This window comes from Nomia melanderi, chromosome 11 (genome assembly GCF_051020985.1).
Source record: "Nomia melanderi isolate GNS246 chromosome 11, iyNomMela1, whole genome shotgun sequence".
NCBI lineage: Eukaryota > Metazoa > Arthropoda > Insecta > Hymenoptera > Halictidae > Nomia > Nomia melanderi.
In genome coordinates, this window is record NC_135009.1 from 1857765 (window position 1) to 1879951 (window position 22187).

At 28.3% G+C, this 22187-nt stretch overlaps 1 protein-coding gene and 1 pseudogene across 18 annotated transcripts in view; both read right to left on the minus strand.

The window, feature by feature from the left end:
• The window catches only part of LOC116435176 (uncharacterized), a 384264-nt gene that overhangs the window by 342733 nt on the left and 19344 nt on the right, over positions 1 to 22187 (minus strand). The window lies entirely within an intron of this gene.
• LOC143175095 (cytochrome c oxidase subunit 1 pseudogene) lies at positions 1745 to 20564 on the minus strand (annotated as a pseudogene).

A 22187-nucleotide genomic window follows, 5' to 3' on the forward strand; every position in this document is an offset into this window, starting at 1 on the left:
TCTATATACCTAGGCTGGTATTCGATGTTTAACCCTATAGCTATAAATTGTTCTATCAAACCACTGACTGTGATATTCTCATAGTGGCTAGTCCAAATACGAAATAATTAAAAGAGCAAAAATGCAATGCAAAATGTAATAGTATAATCAATATGATAATATTGCTGTAGAGGTACAATGTATTTTTCATATTTCAGTGAATATATGTATATATGAATAGATGTATCATATATGTAATATTTGATTAGGTAAACACATTTTCATAACAAATTCTAGAATTTTTTTTTAATAGTAGAACTTTTTATGTACGTTGTTAGGTATATTCCTTCAGGATTGATAAAACTATTTTTAAAATATCAAATTATTTATCATTATGTGGGGCGCATAAGAATTATAACATGATATACGAAATTCGTAGAAAATTATATTCTCGCTCGATTGTCTTTTTTTATTGTATATTTTAAGTTGTGTCAACACAACTGGGTCATTGGCAACTACTTTAAATTATGCAAATGATTATTTATGTATGTATATTACTGTATTGTTTATTCCTTAGTTATGGATGGCTGATTAAATGAAGTGCACTATTTTGATTTCTTTTAGAAATTTCAAAATATTAGAGCATGAATGAACTGTTCGGGTTACTTCTTTAGGATCTTCTTTTATTTGATATTTTCTTCTCTTGATCGATTGAGTTCACTGTGTTGTATCGGTTGGACACTGGTTTGTTTTCGTTTTTAATGGGGTAGGAGCGAGAGAGATTCGTGTGTCCAATCTTTAGTCTTGTTAGTATTATTTGAAGTCTTTTTTCGAACGAAAAAGCTGGGCTTAATTCATAAATATCATTTCTGGTGCGATGATTGTATGTAGAACGTGAGTTCTTCCAAGCTCTGCCGCAATGTTCATTTATGCTTTTGTTAATTGATTTCATCACTTGTTTGTGATATGCAGATATGTCTATATTGTCATAAGATAAGCTGGCAGCCTGTTTTGCAATTGAGTTTGATTTTCTATTTAAAGAAATTTCTACATGTGATGGGACCTATCCTAGTAGGATTTCGGTAGTTGGGTTGTTGATTAATGTTATATTATACTTTTCGATAACCAGCCTAATAATAGGGTTTTTGGAATTAATAATAACTTCGTGAGCTGATAGGATACTTTTGCAATCAGTGAAAATGATGTATTTGTTTTTACTATTAAGATTGTTCATGATCTTCAATGTTTCTAATAGTCCATAAGATTTACAGGAGAACACTGTATAACTGTCGGTTATCTAGTTTGATACCTATGTCTTCTCTATAGATTGCAATTCCACAACCAGCTTCTAATTTTGATTTGGATCTGTCTGTATATGTAGGTGTGTAATTAATATTTGTTTCCGTTTCGACGACGAAAAAGCAAAAGGAAAACGATTAGTTGCTCGAAGGACCTAGCGGAAGATATTTTTGTTGCGTTATTTAAATACAATATTGTACTAATTATTTCATTGTATTATATTATATGTTGTTTAATAAATGTTAAATATTTTTTAGATGCATGCGGTTTGTGTAAAGTCAAAAATCATTATGATGTTAAATATAATATTTCATTTCATGCAATCTATTACCTAAAGAATTTTATATGTCAGGCACAACTACGCATGAAATGCAAGATATTTCGTCATTTGTCTGCAATCAGTTAATACATTATATGCGGGCGACATTATCCGTGTTTTTGAACGTACAGCGGGCAAAGCCAATTATTACTCATGTGGTAAAGGTATTAATAATATAGCCTGGTATGGTAATAATAATAAAACTATTAAATAATATAGCGTGGTATGGTAATAATAATAAAGGTATTAAATAATATAGCGTGGTATGGTAATAATAATAAAGGTATTAAATAGTATAGCGTGTTAAATACAGCGATTATAGATTTTTTAGCCATTTGAAATGTACCGAAAAAGCTTTGTTAGAAATCAATAAATTGGTGATAGTTTTATGTGTTTTAAATTTAGCTGTACTTCTAATTAGAATCATCTTTTTAAACAAAAATTTACTAAAATTGTAAACAATTAAAAACGACAAACGAAACTGAGGAAAATTAGAAAAATGAAAATTACTGTCATAGTGAAGTAAACTTAGTTCCAACTATTATATTATAAAATATATAAAATATACGTTTACGAGAGCAAAACTGGTTACACTGGAAATTTCACTTTGAAGTTTTATAAAATTTTCTAGGAAAAATAGTCAGGTATTTGTGCCTCGTATTCTAATTTACTATCTCAAGACTAGAAAGAAGATATTCTTCTGCGTAAAAGAGGTCGTGAAGTACCTTTTTTTTCTCTTTGAGAAATTTTTGCGGTCAAGTTACTCGTAGTTTCTATAGTTCGCACATACTTCTATGTTCGTTCTATCTTTATTTCTTGTATTACTTGTATTATTTTCATTATCGAAATTGTTAGAAATATTTAAAACACACGCCAAAGTTCAAAGCTTTTATTCTATGTTTGTAATCGATCACGTCTTTTTTTTGTTTATATCGATCTGTTTCAATATCTCTGAATCTTGTTAAAAATGGAATCTATTCTGTTTAAAATATTTCCTTCTTTGAACATAATTTATTAAATTAATATTGTCTAGTTATAAGAATGAGTTATTTAAATAAAGTTTGTTTGAAACAAACTTCGCTTTATCAGAAATAAATCCCTCGTTAAATATTGAGTAAAATTAAATTTTTAATGTTAATTTTAAAATAAACATAAAAAAGTATTTGATATAAATTACTATTTTGTACATATTAATATGTCCCTTGGTATTTGAAGTGAAGAGACATAGGACTTACATATTTCACTTATTTATATACATCAAATCCAGGCATATTTGAATAATTTCTTACATTGTAGCGATGAAATACAATCATAGTTCAGTAAATAGGTTTTCCAAATATATGGTTTTCATTATTATAGCACAATAAACAAATACGTAACATAAGGGGACTTTCTTTCGTGTCCTACACAGATGCTTATGTAGTGTATAGCTTACAAATGATACGATGAATAAGGGGGAAAGTCGAACGCCGCAGGTCTATTAGGTATATGAACTGAAGTTTGAAGCACCTTAACCAAATTTACGGTCGAAGAAAATTATATTTTCCATAGGTCGATTGTTGCCAGTTACAAGTAAACAGCTCATTTTCTCTCAATTATAACTTCAATACAAGAGAAATTCTTTCCACTGTTACTATTATTACTACTAATAGGCTACTTTTCGAAAAATCATGATTATTTATTTATATGCGCATATTTCTATAAATAATTTTTGGGCGAATGATAATTAATATAATTGATGTAATGTGTTGCGAGTGAATGCGACGTGTACATGATTTGCGTGTGTTTCGTATTTCATCGATTTATGATTATATGTCGTACGTTATTCTGTTACTCTGTTCTGTCAATTAGATCTGTGTATTTATATATTTGGTTTATTAAATAATTCATAATGCCCATTATATTGTGTAATTCTATTAATAATACAAATCAATACACACTGGCATTAAAAAATTTATGTCCATTCATTCGACGATAAAAAAAAACAGATTTTTTAATGGAAAAACTGCGAATGGATTTTTTAACATTTACACATACGTTTGAAGCTAATATATATACTTATAAAATATGATATTAAAATTCATCTTTATTTATCAAAAATTATGACTTCTGATCGTTTTCTGTTTCTTTCGAAAGTTACATTTTGTCTCAATCTATTGTTAAGTGAGATAAATTCAAAAACATTCGTAAGAATTGATATACATATAACAAGCATTTCACTTGCATTAACGATTGCTGAAGCGTATGTAAACATCTATAGTGTTATAAAAGTATATATTATCTATTTTTTGTGATAGAATCCATAGAATAATTTTTTATTAAAAAAAAAACCGATTACAAGGTTGTTATAATTATCTCACAAACAATTCTTACATTTGATATTTTCATAATTCAATTTCTGAGAAATCATACGCGATTCAAAAAAATTGATTCTGTTTAAGCATTTGGAAATCTATAAAAATCGACTATTAAATGTTGTAAAATAAAAAAAATAATTTACTGGAATGGTAGTAAAACCACCATGTAGTGAAATAAACAATACTCGCAGCACGGGAGAAAATAGTACCTATAAATTAGAGTTTTGTAATGGAAGGATGTGACTGAGCACACCTCTTTTCCTAGCCAGCTGTAACTCAGTTTACTCAATCCGATTTTATACGACGCCAACAACGTCTTACCCGTCTTGCTTCGGATACTTCGATATCTATTTGCGCTCAATAAGAAACGTTCATTCGATTTTACCCGAAACTTCAACTGATATATCTTCTACGGGCCTATAACACGAATTTTCACTAGTTCCAACCGATGTCTTTTTCCCATTTACGATTACAACTTTGTCTAATACTGGGTGCTTCATTTAACGAAGAACATCTAAACAGAATTGTAATTGAACATCTAAACTACATTTGTTTTTAGTGTCACAAGAAACGATAATTATTACACTGTTGACTTTTATGCCAAATAAAATGTTCTTCGTGAAATTGACAAAGAAAGAAGAAAATTCTCTTTGAATGTTTTCAGTTTGTTCACACCAAAGTAAAGGCGCTGTTTAATTTATCTGTGTTCTCATGCACTTCATTGCGTTTCTTATGCTTGTATTTGATATAAATACATATAAATTTGCAGTTTAATAATTGTATAGAAAGGAAAATTCCTTACTGATTTCGATGACTATGAAATATGTTACTAAAGACAATATTTTTAGTAACTTTTTTCTATACATTGATATAATAGTCGCTCGGTTTCAATTTTCAAAATATTCGTAAAAATATTTTCGAAATTTCTTAGTTTGATTTTAATTTTTGGTTAGGTGCAGGCTAAATTTAATAAAAAAATGTATAACTGCATTGATATTAAACATTACTCAACACTATTCTGAATAGAAATTGTAAAAACATTCACCATGTTTCTTTTTTAATAAACCTAATTTAAACCTGATTAAATTCTAAAATCGAACTAAGAAATTTTAGCTGTGTATAGATACTTTGAAAACTAAAGTTATGCGTTGATTATTTATATCAGCAAGTGAAATTGTTCGAAATACATTGATAACCTTGATAACCATCCTTTTCTATCCTAATTTCTACAGCAATGTTTTGAAGGTAGTTTGAATATATTCGAATAAGAAATACTATGCAAAAGAAAATATGTAGTCAATGTTCGCGTTCTTGCAAATTTGTTTAATTTATCGACATTCTTCTGTAAGGAAGCATACACTTTTTTCTGCATTTTATAACAAATATTAAAGTGCCTTCAAGCATATTAGAGAGATGACCTAAGGTGATTTAATTCTAAGAGATACAGAGGGATACGTGAGCATATTGTTTATTTGAAATGCTGCCTAGCGTTAGTAATACAGCCAGTGGCAGTGAGGTGCTGAATGTATTGAGTTGTGTTTGTCAACATGCAAATATGTACGTATCAAGGACTACCTGCTTGATCACAAAGAGAATGTTAGTATATCTGCAAATGACTGACAATGGCTTACTATTTAATGCATGAACAAATCGAAATGATTTAAATTAATCTTGATGAAAACAAGATCATTTTGTAACACAAATAAGCAAAAATGCAATAGAGGCTCTCAATAAAAACTAGTTAAAATTAATCATTCTGATTGTACAATGTTTTTCTCCTTTTAATCCAGTTTAATTATTATAATACTTCTATATACAGTAATTATATAAATGACAGACTATTTAGTATTATATCTATTACATCTGTATTTTTACTAAATGAAACAAAACAAACATTTTTATTGTAGCTACTATTATGTTGTTTCTGATCGACTTTATATGGGCATAAATGCAGTGTTAGCTCTTTCAATCAGTAGATATATTACTGGTATATATTTATCCCAGTAATAAATAACAGTTCAAAATTCGTCAATTTCAAAATTCCAAGAAAGAGCAAATATTTCATTTACATTGTTTTGGAAAATATTTTCTCGTGTTATGATAATAATTGTTATCAAACAGAATCTTGTATGAAGCTGTATTTCTTTTGTACAAATATTAGGTACCTACTTCATTGTGATAGTCCGTACGAAAGTACATCACATCAAAGCGATCACTTTACAAATACCACATACAATTATCAAATTCTATTGATCACAGGTATTTGATGAACCATTTATGGATCACGTTCGCCAATGTTTACTTGTGTGCGTTGATACCACCACACTGGTTTGTTCGTCGTTGTTTGTTAAGGTCTGCTTGTATGCGTTTAGTAGACATTAACGGTACTTTATGAAGCTATCACTGTGTTGCATCATTTTATTATACAATTGGTCGAAAAGTGTAACAATGAGAGAATTATTCAATTGTTTGTCTTTTATTTTATTCTGTTTTCACTCTTTTTTTATTTGTAAAGTGTAAAATTGGTTGTTTCAATGTACGGAGATATCATGATTCCCATGATCCCATGCAAGCAACAGTAAGTTGCTAATACAAATAAAAAATTTGTAATTTAAAAAATTTCTTAGTAGTGTGTAACACTCATCCAAAATATTAATGTTACGTAGAGAAAGTATTTCCCATACGATTCTTCGGTCTCTGGCAAGAAGCGCCTAACAGATAACCTCTCTTAACCCTTCATCTAACCAATAGTACTTTTTGAAATACAATAACTGGAATTATGGCTCAAATGCAATTGTGACAGTGCGTCGTTCAGACACTCTCACTTAGTTTTTAGGGTACAGAAACTCACTAATTTTTACTCTCATCGGTCACAAAAGGAAAGACCTTCGTGAAGTTAATAGAAAAAAAATCTTGCCCCAATTTGCTCTCTTTTTTTAAAGAACTTTTCGAGCATTCGGTCCTGACCGGAATCTTCTATAATGAATATTATTTTGACCTATTATATAGTATATAATAGATTTTATATATAATTTCGATAAACGCCGTGATTTTCTAAAAACCTTAAATATCGTCTAATCTCCTAACCTAGTGATTGAACATTCCCACACGATACAATCTTATCGCTTGGATTATATCAAATAATTGTAATTACATACTGTTACGAGATCTACTAACAATCCGAGCGATTCTCTGATCCCGCACAAACATCTGGATGATCATAAGATCGAAATAAATGTTGATATAAGATTGAATCTCCCCTACCCGATGGTTCAAAAAATGAAAAATTTAAATCCCGATCAATTAATAATACAGTAATTGCACCTGCAAGATCCGGTCATGATAACAGTAATAAAATTGCTGTAATAATTACTGGTCATGGAAATAACGCAGTTTCATTATAACTTATTGAAATATTTTTTATATTCCTACAATATTAAGAGTAATAATTCCTTAATCAACCGATATTGATGAATGGAATGTATTTAATGATAATGGAGAAGGAACTGTTCATTCTGTACCTATTCCTGGTCCTGTAATTCTTCTAGTAATTAATAATAAAACTGATGGAATTAATAATCAGAATCTTGAGTTATTTATTCGCGAGAATGCTATATCTGGTCCTAATAGTTCCTATTATTCATGGAATTAATTAGTTTCCAAATCCACCAATTATAAATGGTATAACTATAAAAAAATGATTAAAAAATCATAAGCTGTAACAATAGTATTATATTCGTTCGCGACGATGCACACTCCAAAGGAGGATTTCTTCAACCTACACAGTGGCTCTCCAATTTCGCATTAACTTCGTCTGCGCGTCTTTCTTAGAGGCCCACCAATCTCGCGTTGAGTTCGCCCGCGTACCTAACTCACAAACTGACTCCGTATTACAAGGGTACAAACTCATCTCTCGCACTACTCGTGGTCTTGGCTTGCAAAATTAAGTAAATCAGTTGAATAAATTTCAAACAATTATACGGATCGTTTTTAAAAGCTTGGAATTAAGAAAATTACATTTACATTTTCAGAAAAAGTTTGACAATCTGTAACAAACGTAAAATTTTTCATCCCTTTTTGTGAATTATCGATGTTAAGACTACGAGGAAAATCCTTCGAACTTGAAGCAATTTCTTTAATTAACAGTTTATCGAATGTGCATTGCATTTTACTTATAAATATGTGGTATTCATTCTATGAAGGAGAATTTATATCCATAAGTATACATACAAGGTGCAAAATTCTCAAAAATGGTGTTGTATCTCCATAAAAAATGCAGGTGGCAACATTAGCTCGAGAAAATCCACTTCCCGCTTGACCTACAGAATATAATCCCGACCTTGCTGAGTGTTTAATTATCCCCAATAAAATAAATTTTACAAACTTAAATGGAAAAGCTCATTCCTTTAGTAAAGGGTATTGCTTCGACTACACAAGAGGACTAACAATAAAGAAGAACTATCAGTCAAAATAACTCCTTATTTATTGATTTGATTAAAACTTATTTTATATGGAATAAGAGAACACTATTTTCCAAGGGGCCTACTGCATAAATGAACTGTTTTACTTTTATATGTTTACATTTGTTGTAATGTCAAGGTCTCTTTGATTTTCTTTTAAATTAGATTTTTTAATATAATTTGATATATAAGTATTTTATATAATATATTGTTCATAATTATTTTCCATATAATATAATTACAGACATTTTTTATATTGCTTTTGTCGAGATAATTAAATTTTATATTTATTCAAACGATTGCGTCATGCAAAGAGTGACAGACAGGTAGTGTTAATAATCTTGATTTCTTATATGTTTGTTTTAAATGGAACTGGCATCGACAGATTCGCACTTGCATTTACTTATACGTTCGTAATACATATTAATACTTTTTTCCTTCTGTCATTTCCATTGACTCGAATTTCGTTATCTTTGACACTGCGTCGTTACACTCTGTGTTTTTGAATTTTATTATATTGAGTATTATTATACTCAATTCTGGTTGTAATAGTAGGTGATTCACATCCATATTCATGTTTTACTTTTTGTTATACCAGTACCACTCATTGTCAGAGCTTATCTTCATGTTACTCGTTTCAAATGACAATGCCATGTATGTATATATATGCGTACACAACTTTCTCATACATATTAAACCTTCCAAACATTTTGCTTAACCCTTTCGGTTCCAAACAGAAGTTTTAGGAAAAATACGTTTATTTTTACAATATACGTAACTAATTATTTTTAATAAAACTAAATATTCTTATAAAAGATATCGATTTTATACTGGTGGCTTCGCAACTAGTCCACTGGTTTACAGTTTACTGATGTTGAAATATGTGGTTCCAAGCTGAAGTCATCGGGAACTAAAGAATTAAAAGTTTAACTTAAACCTAATGAGAAACACTGATGTCAAGTCCATCACTACCATTCATTAAATATACTCGATTATTATTTATAGGAGTATTTAAAGTCTACATTTTATAAAAAAGCGGTAAAGACTTTTGACGTAATTCGTTGGCCTTTAGGACACTAGGTCAATTGCCGAGAGATCTGACAATTCACGGTGAGACGTATCCATTAGAATATTGAAGTTGTACGTGGTCACTTCGAGTAATTTCTTTCAAAGTAGCTACGCAATTCCTACACACAAACAAATTTATTTGAATACAACGTCGCACAAAATATATGTTTTCATGAACTTTTTTCTGTTTTTTATTATGCGATAAATTCACGTCTGTTGTATTTATCAGGCACACAAAATATTTTGCATAATTAATTGATAATAAAATACCGCTTGCAAAATGTATGAAACCCAAATCATAATCAGCGATTAACAGCACATAAGCGCACTATTATTTTAGTCCGAGAATTTCATAATAGTGTGGATCTCTGTTCGAAATTTTGGAAAAACATTCTTGACGTACCAATCATGTAAAATATTTATTTAATATTAAAAATAGGTATATTTCATTCGATTTTGATTTTATTTTAAAACGGCGCGAGTAAAGTTTCTTTAAACGTTCATTAAAGTAACGTAATCAATTTTAAACGGATGTACTTGTATACGTCGCTTAAAGAATAGATTCGAAATTAAGAATATTCTATTCTAATGGAAACATTACACAACCATTATTACTTACTTTATTAATTTAATTGGAACTACACTTGTTTTATAATATGATTTTATAAATGAATGATTATTAAAAACAGTAGTACTTGTATTAATTCACATTTTATAATAATAAATTTATGCTAAGGCAACTTTGTTCTATATTTTTATATAATACATCATTAAAATCTTGTGCAGTATTTTATAGAAATAAACAAATGCAGTAGATTTAAACTTTTCACATTTTAAAAGTACAATAAATTCAATATTAAGAAATAATGTATGAATTCAATATATTATTCTATTATTTCTTTTTTTATTCAATTTGTATGATCTCTATAAAAATAAATCACTTTCTAAATAATACAATAAAATCTCAATATATAATTAATATTGTTTTTCAACACGTCGCCATTTTGTATTTTTCGTTTTATTCAGTCATTTCATTCCACACTAACAACAAACTTTACTCAACGTTGGTTTGAAAGTTATTTTTTTGATATTACAATACGTAAATTATAAATACGATGAATTTCTAATTTAAATGAATTATTAGAAAAAATAATTTCCTCGGAAAATTACACGGTGTGTAATGTCATTTGGGAATAACTACATTAGCCACACCTTGCATTAGCACGGTTTTTGGTTTTCACTATGCATGCTTACTTGGCGTGCAGGGAACAATGAATGCGTACATTTCATCCTTGTCCTAGTATGTATATGATATTAATACTATCAAATTTTTTTAGTAAATTCCTTGATCAACTATTTTTTTAAATTTTTCAAGCCATATAATCAAAGAATATAGGGCCGTGTAAAATTAGAAGGCAAATGACGAAATTCTTCCTATATCTGCTACAAAATCAATAAAGTAACGGATTTAGACTTGCTTTGACGCACTACATAATACTTTTTTCAAATACTAAGTAAAACTCGCCTAAATAGTTAAAAATACTTTTATTTCAAACAATTTAGTCCTTTTTTTATATGTATCTCAAACTTAATAAGAAATATTCATGGACGCGTGTTAACTATTATAAGTGTATGATTTTATTTATATTTTACATAATTATATTTAATTTTTTTAATTTTATGTGAGAGATTTACATATAAAAGTATTGTAAATCAAATTTTTAAAATTTCAACTATTACACATTATAAAAATGGCAATGTAATATTAAGAAGCAATAAACAACAACAAAATAATGTATTATGCTGTATCATACAGTAACGTATCCTATGATACATATACATATTTTAATATTACTTGATAGATATATATTTTGCAACTCTTTCAATTTGTATAGAGAGATGCTAACACGCATATATACTAACGTATGTGTACCTATTTCATTTTTATTATCCGGATAAATATAAACCCCCTACAATGCTTTGCACGCAAGACCTTGCGCGCTTTACAAAGCGGGATTATTTGTGGCTTACATGCGTGTAAGGATCTTTGAAAAAATGAAACCGACCATCGATATTGAAACCTTTATATTGTCTTTTAAAATAAATATATGGTTACTTTTTCACGATGTTTACAAACATCAGCGAAACATACATTTGTATATTAAACATTCACATTTAAATATTTACGTCTTAAATAGGATAATTATTTATTTTTATAATTGTACTGTGGTTTCATGTCGGTAAGTGATATACGTATTTTAATAACTGCTTGTCACGCTTTCGTTATATGTATAAAGCTTTCAAATACTTATATAAAAATTGTTATCTTCGTATAATTATTATAAGAACTATGCGATTTCGTATTTATCGTTTTTTTTTAATACTTTATATTTACTGTGATGTTTGAAGGTAAACAATGTATAAAATATGTTTTTTATTACGTCTTAATTATCTGTTATAATAATTGTCTTCACGTAAATCAATAATAAAAAAATTTAATTACATATTCGCATCTTGAGTAAAAAAATATATTCTACTTTATTCGTATTTAAACATTTTTTCTTATTTGTCTTAATTAAATTGTCATTTCATAGATTATTTTAATGTTGGTATTTAATAAAGGGAATTATAACTATCTAAATAATAGATCACGAGTGTACCACGTATTTATACTTGGAATATTTCATAGTTCCTAACTGTTGTTGAACCACGAGCAAACATTAAATCTCTTTTCTTCGTTTTTCGTTCGTTAGCTCGCCCCTCGCGCAATTCACATAATTTAATTTCCATCATATCTTAATTTCATTAAAAGTCTAGTCGTACTTTTTCTAACTTCATTGTAATATTAAATTTTCTTTAATAAATTGGACTGTTGCATTGTGAAAATAGTTTCCATCGGAATTAACTAAACTATAATTATTTTTCAATCTCATGAACGGACTTACGTTTTTTTCAAAATAAATACTTATGCAATTCTATTTAGCAACGTAATTTTAATTTGTTAAAATAAACAAATCTTGTCAGATTTAAATTATAGATTGATCACGAAAAGTATGTACAAATTTTCTATTTTCCCTATTTTATCAAAAAATGAGCTTGCAGTGTTTTCGAAATGAACGGTCTAATTGTTAATATCATTGGATAATTACATTTCCGAAAATATCAACAAGTATGTTCCAATTTCATCGAATCCTTATACGATTTAAGCTATTTCTCAAGAATTATGAAATTCCAATCACAACTTAAGATTGATTCTATTCAACGATATTTTTATCAGAAAAGTTTCAATGTGAAAAAGGGAAATATGGTCTATTTGAAAAACGAGCTAGCAAACATTTATAAAATCTTGTAGCCGGAATGTGTAATCCATTGGAAATACATAGCAAATGTACTCATGAACCTTTACTTTCAGGAAGTTTGAGATACGTAAATTGCCCAATATGAAATTTGTATAAAATCTAAACGAAACTAGGTACAGTAATGCAATGAAATGCAAATATCTGGTTATCGTAACAGTGGAATATGAAAGTTACGATTTTAAAAATAATTAAGATACAAACGTTTCGTCTGTACGGTTATCAAAAGCATTCATTAAAAGAAATTGATAAATGAAATCTGAATTTTACCAATAGAGTAAATAAGTGTTTAGGAGTGCATCCATATATGTAACTATAGCAAGGTTTCAACTTACAGAATTGTCCTGATTTCCAAATCACATAAAAACGATGCAAAAATAAAATTTTCTGTTATATGTACATTACATATATAATTATAATTCTAGAGGAATTTTGTACAAAACTGCGCCCATGGCTCAAACCAGGTAGGGGAAAATAGGGTAAAATGGGAGGTTTTTTTTCAATCGTAATAATAAAGTATCTGAAGCAATAAATGCGTGCAACCTTTTTTGGAAGTCTTAAGTAAACATTTGGCTATAAGTAAATAAAAGATTTTCTTAATAAAAATGTTTTGTTACGAAGGAAAATATGATTTTTTACAGGTATTGAAATATCCTCTTCGTAAAAATGGTAAGATAAAACCGGATAATAAAACGGAAAATCATATAAAAATATAACATCTTTATTTATACTAAATCAAAATTGTTAACTTAATGTATTTAATTGTTAGCTAATATAAATAAACTATAAATACTTATCATTTTATGAACAAAAATCACAAATAAATGTGTCATCTCCTTTTTCTGTACTGGTGAATCTATTTGGTCAGTTTTTATCTCATCTTCGATTCTAATTTGGTATACAATACGATTACCATTTAACCAATTAAAACTATAAACAAAGCACACAGCAAGGGAGTGCAGTTGCCCTTGCGCTAAACGTTTCGTTTTACCTCACACATTATAATATAGAAAAGCATTTAAAATTTACAGTTTGGCACGGGACAAAGAAATAACTTAAGTGTCAAAAATACAGCTTAAGAAATGTAGAATCCAGTAGTGTAGTTATTTTGTTCAATTTTTTAATCGGAAGGCAAAACAAAATGCTTCAAACATCTATGTAACATCAAAACTTTTTTACTGAATATCTTCTCAATGCTTTTAATTGAAAAATAACTTATGCATAGTTCTGTAGTCAATCTCAAACTACATTGATTAATTATTAGAACCATGTTATGCGATTTTAGCCCGATACGAGCTTTTTATCTATGATAAATATTACTGTCCCGTTTTACCTGACCGATCCGTTTTACCCTACTTTCTCGTACCATTAATTTTTATACGAGAAAAACTGCAAAATGCAGCTGAAACATTCCATCACATTCAGGTAGTCTTTATGACATTATCAAATGAGTTTTAGAACAGAAATCATTATAGTGTTTCATAGAGGAAGGTAAAAATTTCATGTTGAAAAGTCTCGGCACTTCGGAGGTGATGTGGCTGCTTCGTAGCTGTTTTTTGTATTTTATAATCTTCGTAGAGTATTTCACCGCTTGACTCATCTTTTTAACATATACTGAAGTACATAGAAATATTTAATGCTTAGTGAATCAACTCATTTTAGGTCAGAACTACAGTATATGTCATATAGCGGTAAACAAAAGTAATATTCTTTAACTTATGGCAACAAAAATGGCGATTTATGTGTAGTTTGTAATTAAAATAATATTATATATAGTTAAAATAAACTACAATTATTTATAAATATGGTAAAAATTCCTAAATCTTTAATATAAAGCTCTACAGGGAAAAATAAATTAGGATAACTTCACATTTGTTAAAATTCATGAATACAACTCTTTCATTATCTTGTCAATTATGGAACCAAACTTTTATTATTATATTACATTTTATATATCTTTCAAAATACCCACTCTTACCCATTCCTATAGGGCCGAGCTGGGTTTTTTCATACCTCCAATAAATCGTATTTTCCCGTGAGAAAAACAATTTTTTCTAAAAAGAATCATCATTTTCTTATTGTATAAAGTCCAAGGAAACGATATAGCTCTGTACATATTTTTTTCAGCATTCAATTTTTTGACATAAACAGAAATGCATTACTGTCCCGGTTCTGTCCTACCTTCCCTTATATACACGTAATATGGATAATAAGAACGTAAATTAGGCAAATATTTGCACAACTTCAACAGGAATTCTGTTAATATGAGAAATAAAATAAAAATGCTTCAGTCGAAGGAAAATAGAACACACACATTGTAAATAATGGTAACATAATATAGATTTTGTGTATTTAAAGCGTTAATATATAAAATTAAAAATAGACGGATTATATATTAATTTTAAAAATATTTATTCAACAATTTGTTATTCTGTTATAATTTAGAATTCAATTACAAAATAAAAATTACGACATTTGTGGTTAGTCCATTGCAACAAATACAAGGTATAATGAACCAATGTATAGAGTTTACAAACAATATTATTGTATATTGTGTAAAACATGTCGTTTCTCAAAGAATCTATTGTATTTCAACATAATTGCGAGTCTAAAATTACTGCAAAATGTATGCACAATTAGTTGAGTACACAAAAATATTGTGTTTCAGAATGACCTCTTTAAACTCCTGATCTCAATCCAATCGAGAACATATGAATATGTATTTTTGAAAAAGGTAGTACAAGATTCGTACGACTTTCATACCACCCATTGCTTAGGTGCTACAAAATTGATCCCGATTATTGTAGAGAATTAATAAAATCAATGTCGAAGAAACTTAATTTAATTCACAAACAAAAAGAACTTTAGACAAAATATTAAACGTCTTTTAGAATCGAAAGAACTATATCACCGAAAATGTGGTACAAAAGTGAGTTAATGAACATTTGTCTTTAATAATAAACGAAAAGAGATACAAAATGTTTTGAAAAATGTTTATAGTACTTTAAAGAGTGCAGAATGTTATTGCTATGATCTTTTTGTAAAAAGCAATCTTGTAAAATAAGCAATAATACGAAAACTTTAATTATTAAATCGGTTTTGCTTCTTACTGTACATTTTCAAACTTCTTTGAAATAGAATCAAATAAAATAGAAAAGTGAATTGATTTCTGGTTTTCAGTTTATTACAATATATTTTAAAACAGTAAACTCATATTCTTTGAATAATTAAAGTTATCGATTTACATTTAGTTACTTGTTTATTTATTTGATAGTTACTAAATCAGAAATTTCGAATTGAGTGAAATGCTACATAAACACAGTAAACCTTAGTAACAATATATAGTAATAACGTTTCTTTAATTTTAATATTTTATTTTATGTCATTTGACACCGTTTCAGTTGTTCCAATCACCCTGAAGAAGTAAAGATTCGCATAATAACCGTATAGACACATATACGTACTACTTTTGTCAAATTCGTGTGCAACTTATTAACTGTTACTTTGATGCGCCCAGTTATTCATAAAATAAACATTACGGTACATAACATTGTAAAAGTACATACTACTTTATATATCGATATTAAAATAAGTAGATTCATCGTTTGCAGTTTAGACGAGATGAAAGTTAAAGCTTTATTGTATTCAAATAAAGCTTATATGAGAAGAGCAAGTTTCATTTAAAAAGATAAGGATTTTAATTATACCGTGAAATTATAGCGCAATAAATTACATAAGAAATTAAGAAAACTTTATCTCGTATGAGTTCCTGATTAATGGTACCTCTTAGTGCTGCTTTCGTATAAGATTTAACATTTAAATTTCACTTTTCTCCAATCAAAGGATTTATATAAAGAAAACATAATTTCAACGTTGATTTTAATTACTGAGGATTTAACATCGATATACAAGGTGTCAAAACAGAGATTCAGGATTTCGGAAGTACCATAGTACTCGTCAAATAAAAGAAAAAAGTTCCAATGAACGTGGATCGAAAAATTAATATTTTTTAAATCATTTGTATTTTTATGGATAGAATACTATACTTTTTTTGTCTCATACACATGTATATCGTAAATCATAGGTATAGTTGAAGCGAGTATTGTATTTAACGAAAATTAGAAGGTTTTTTATAATTTCAGACTTTTGTACAGTTATATTTATTTTGTACAGTTTAACTATGATGCACTTTGACATACAACACATTTACTATTACACGTTCTACACACGCTACGCTGTTTCTGGAAGTGAGGTCCTCCTTGAGAACGTAAGAAGATGGACACATTACTTTTTGTTTTATTTGACACATGACGGATGTTTTTCTGCAATATTATTAAAGAAATTGATTTAACAATAGGCAAACTGAATTGTAAATCAATTAAAGCTTTAATAGATGCACTTGAATAAATGTACGTTTAGTAGCGAATGTTGACTACTGTTTGCAAAAATGTATACAATTTATCGTATTGCAACAGTTTATAGCATCAAGGAAATATAACAGAAAAGAGGAATGATAAATAGGTATTTACAATAGTTAAAGTCAAAACTTTCGTTTCGAATGTCGGTATATTTCGCTAATATAGTTATAATAAATTGCCTTCTAGTTTTCTTTTAATTCTATCGACTGATTTAGCACTGTTTAACATTGAATACAATTGATAATATTTAGTTTGTGTCTTATTGTATGCATCAAATCTCTAACCTTCTTTCAATTCAAAATTATGCAAACGCCTGCAAATTGATAATATCAAGATTATTTTGTATTGTTGCATTCATTATTAAAATGAATAATAGTCATTTAATAGTTTAAAACGAAAGGGGCACAATTATCTGGAAAACTTCATTACTGCTGTAGTTAGATTGCTCTTAAAAGAGAACATTGCGAGACAATCATTAAGATTAAAGCGAGCAAGCAACTACTTCAATTATCTAGAACGGAAATTAAGACTTACGAGAACTGAGATTCTATCCGATGCGACAAGAAATCAATATAATGAATACCTGTGCCGACCTTCCTTTCCTTCAAATTTTGTAGTTTCAGTAGTAATACTGATTCTAGTGATTCAAATATTGCATGATGCTTTAAATACACCAATGTACTATATCTGACAAAAACGATTCGATTAAACAAAGTAACAATAAAAATATATCATAAAAATGATTTATTTACTGGGTATAGTGAACAAAAATTAATGTGAATATAATATTTATTATTCGTATTTTAGATTATAATCGTGTTAATAAAAAACTATAGTTTGAAAGGCAACTGCATTCAGTCCAACTGCACCATGACTTTGCGAATATATGATGTTAAGTAACAGAAAAAAGATAATAAAATTTATACAAAAAAAATAAAAATATTGTTATAAAATATTCTTCGGATGGGTTCATACTTCTTGCCATGTATGAATAACAGCACATATAAAATAGCATATGACAGTAAATCAGAAGACTGAGCCTCTTTTATTTATGAGAAAAGTTTTTCGATTACAAATGCTTAACGATATATAATCTATTGAAATTACATTGCTTTAAAACAAAATAAATCGGAATGAAATAACGAGATCCCTGTTCACTCTGATTTTAAAGTTACAGAGCTTTGCAAGTAAAAACATACATTCCTACGCCTTAGCGAAAATCATATTGTCAATTATTCAATAAGTGATTGCCTCGATCAGGAACAGTGGATAAAATGTTAAGTATGTTCCAACGTAATTACGTTTACAATAAAAAGACATGATATTCAACGATGGATAAATAAAATATTATATTAAAATATGAATTTGTTTGTTTCTTTACAAGGTATAAAACATGTGAAAGTTGCAGATAGATTCAAGGATAATTATCTATAAACATTAAAAAAATTCTTCAGGAATCTTTATTACCGCTTCTTGTTTATAGTATTCATGTATCTCAATTCTTTGTCATGGCATTTCTTCTTTTATAATATTCGTAAATATTTGAATAGCACCTAAATTATTTCATATTTGGTGAAAAGATAAGACAATTCATTATTTCCATAAAATAATTTGTAAGTATTGTCAGCATTTTTATTTTGCTTCTGTGATACACATATAAAATTTTTATTATACTTGTTGCAGTTTGAGATATATTTTGTGTTTTATTATATTAAAACCTATATGAATGTCTTTCTGTATTTAGCTAATACTTTGTTGATTTAGAGAAGTGAGATGTGTATTTATCTATTACACTGATCTGTAAAAAACTTTCTTTTGTTTCAAAAGTCTTAATAGAAAATCGTAATAGTATTTCTTAGATTGAATTTAAATATGCAATCCGTTTTTCTGCATCACCCTCAGTTTTTAAGGAAATCAATCAATTATCAATTTTCAATTAAAAACGAACTGTATTTTGGAACTATTCTTAATAGATTCCGCAAGGCACAAATAAATTGAAAAATTGAAAAATATGTTTATAATGTTATTAAAATATATACCATTGTGTTAAGGGAGGCCCATAGAATAGTGCGGTGCAAGAAAAGTTTGAGAAATTTTCGTAACTAACACATAACAAATGTCTAGAGTCGAAAATTTTGAATCATTCTTCAAAATATTCTCAAAAACTGAAGGTGATGGGAAAAAATGGATTGCATATTTCAATATAAGAAATGCTATTATCATCACCTTTACAATTTTTGAGACAAAAGTCAAGCTGATCAGTTTTATTGAAAAATTGTCAACCATTAAGAATCAACATGTGTAAAAATAATTCATATATCACAATAACAATTTTAATTAAACACTTGCTGTGGAAAGTAGTATCTATACTCTATGATATTTTATATATTACTGTAAATACTTCAGAAAGTATACATAGCAGAAAACAATACCTTAAAGGAGTTTTAACTGTAACAAGAAGAAATTTCAATCATTTGTTGTTGGAACGTCAGCTGTATTAACACTGTACATTCCTCTCAACAATTTGGAATACCAATTGTGCCAGCGTGGATAGTAGAAAGTCCTTTCTGCGAACCGCCTCATACGACCATCGTACATTTGGCTGGGTTAGAATAATATGTAACTTTTGATCCACAACACTTGCCTTACAATAACGTTCGAGACTCGTGGAGAAATTTTTAAATAGAATTTAACAATCATAAATATTACATAGTTCTTGTGAATTCAAATGAAATATTATCCTTTTGATATCAATTATTACACTTTAGAGCAAACTTCGATATAGGATATGCATAGAATTTTTCTTTCCTTTCAATAAATTATTAACGCTAAAACTAAAGAACAATTAAAGTGACTTATATCTATTTTTTTCATAAAAATTAAAATAATAATATTCTTGAGATTCGAAGACTTTCCTAGCCTTATATTTGTACAAACACACAAATTTAATTAAAAAACTTTAGCAAAAGAGCCTTCACAACTTAAATACTTATAAAATAAACACTCTGAAAAAAATTAATTTAAGCTGTCCGGTGTTAGTGTTACTGACAAAGTAAGTTGTACCCGTCACAGTTGAGAAATAAATTGTAGGGCAAATTAGGGTTAATTATGTGCTCATTTTGCAAAATATTACTTAAGATCAAATGACAAGAACCAATGGAGATCGTAATTTATTCTGTAATTTTTTAACAATAAATAATCAATAGTAAAGAATCATTTACATCTTCAATATAGAATTCATCCGTTCCTGTCAATGCTTTCCTAACAAGAGGTTCATCTTCAACGAGGTCTGTGCTTTCACTAAACATCTTGTGTCGCTCGTAAACTCTTGTACAGAGTAAATATTGATGGTCAAAGCCTCTTCAAGTTCCATTTAAAGCGCAGAATATAATTAATTTCTTTAATTCGAGCAGAAATCACATTTACTTGGAAACTACTAGAGATAATGACATAAATAGTAATACAAGGCTCAATGATATATACAGAAACATGTTCGTAAATAAAATTTTTCAAAAATATTTTGAATCTGGTATCCATTAAATAAAGTTCCAATCTTTTAAGTATAGTAGTACCTACGGAAAATTTACAGAACTTAGGTATCCAAATAAATTGAAAGTTACATTTAATGAAACTAATATTGAAAACACTTCAACTATACATATTATCAATTACATGTTGATTATACAAACAATGCTCAGCAATATACCAATGCGAGCTATTTAATATCATTACGTACATATGTATTCATTTAAAGTCACATCACTTGTAGTACTTTTAAAAAGATTATCATAAAACCTACAAATTAATAAGGACTGTTATGCACAAATTATTAATAAGTATTGTTCTGATTTAATATATGAATATTCATGTTCGACTATGTAGCTTTCTTATCCACATATAGTAAATATTTTTAAGGGATGATTGTAGAAGTTAGAATAATACAAAACTAAGAATGAAAAAAATTTTGATTTCAATCTTTACTTCAATATCTCAATGATTACCTGTGTATACTTAAAAATTTTTCACTATGAATATTTATCGTATTATGTTCTAAGATATATAACACCTTCCAGAACTAACATAAAGAAAAATTATGCATAATTTAAGGAGAAAACAATTATATAAAATTTAATATTGAATCGCAAACTTCATAATTCTTCTGAGTTAAATCAAATAGGGACTGAAATTCGTCTGAATAATGCGAAGATTATTTATCAACAGCAATGAGGTAATCAGATTTCTATTTATAATCTGTCACACTTACATCAATATTAGTGATTCGTTATGATCCAAAAAAATGTCGCTCAAAACCATCGAAACGAATCAGAAGCCATAATTTCATTATTCTTAATTTTCGTTATATTTTTATTTATTGAACGACCTATTTACTACATAGGTATAAGGATAGTATAAAAAAGGGATGACATTGATTAAGCGAATTGAGAAATGAATTTTCAATTGTAGGCAGCCATTTGACAGATTGCATTGCACGCAGGGGTGAAATGTATTGCATGATAGCTCGCAAATAATGAATCCAAGGGTTCTGCACGTCCTATGGATCTGCTAATTGCGATGTCACGTTTGGAGGTTTATAGCAATTGCTAGGGATCAATTTCCAAACTAATCCTTATGCATGTAACTAAAACATGTGAGTTTGTTCGTTTCAATATCACAGTATTTCTGCATAAATATTTTATTTTTTCCAAGTTTGATCCGTCGGGAAAATCATATACACTATACAATATTGCTCAATAGATACTGTAATACATATTGGCATGTTATTTATCTACTGATAATAAAAATGCTATAGCTTATGCTACAATGTTATATTGATCTCGAAAATAAGTATGTAATACGATTTCACTTAGATACTTACATGGTTTTGTACAAATTTACCCTATTCATAGTTCAGTACCAACGAATCGGTATTA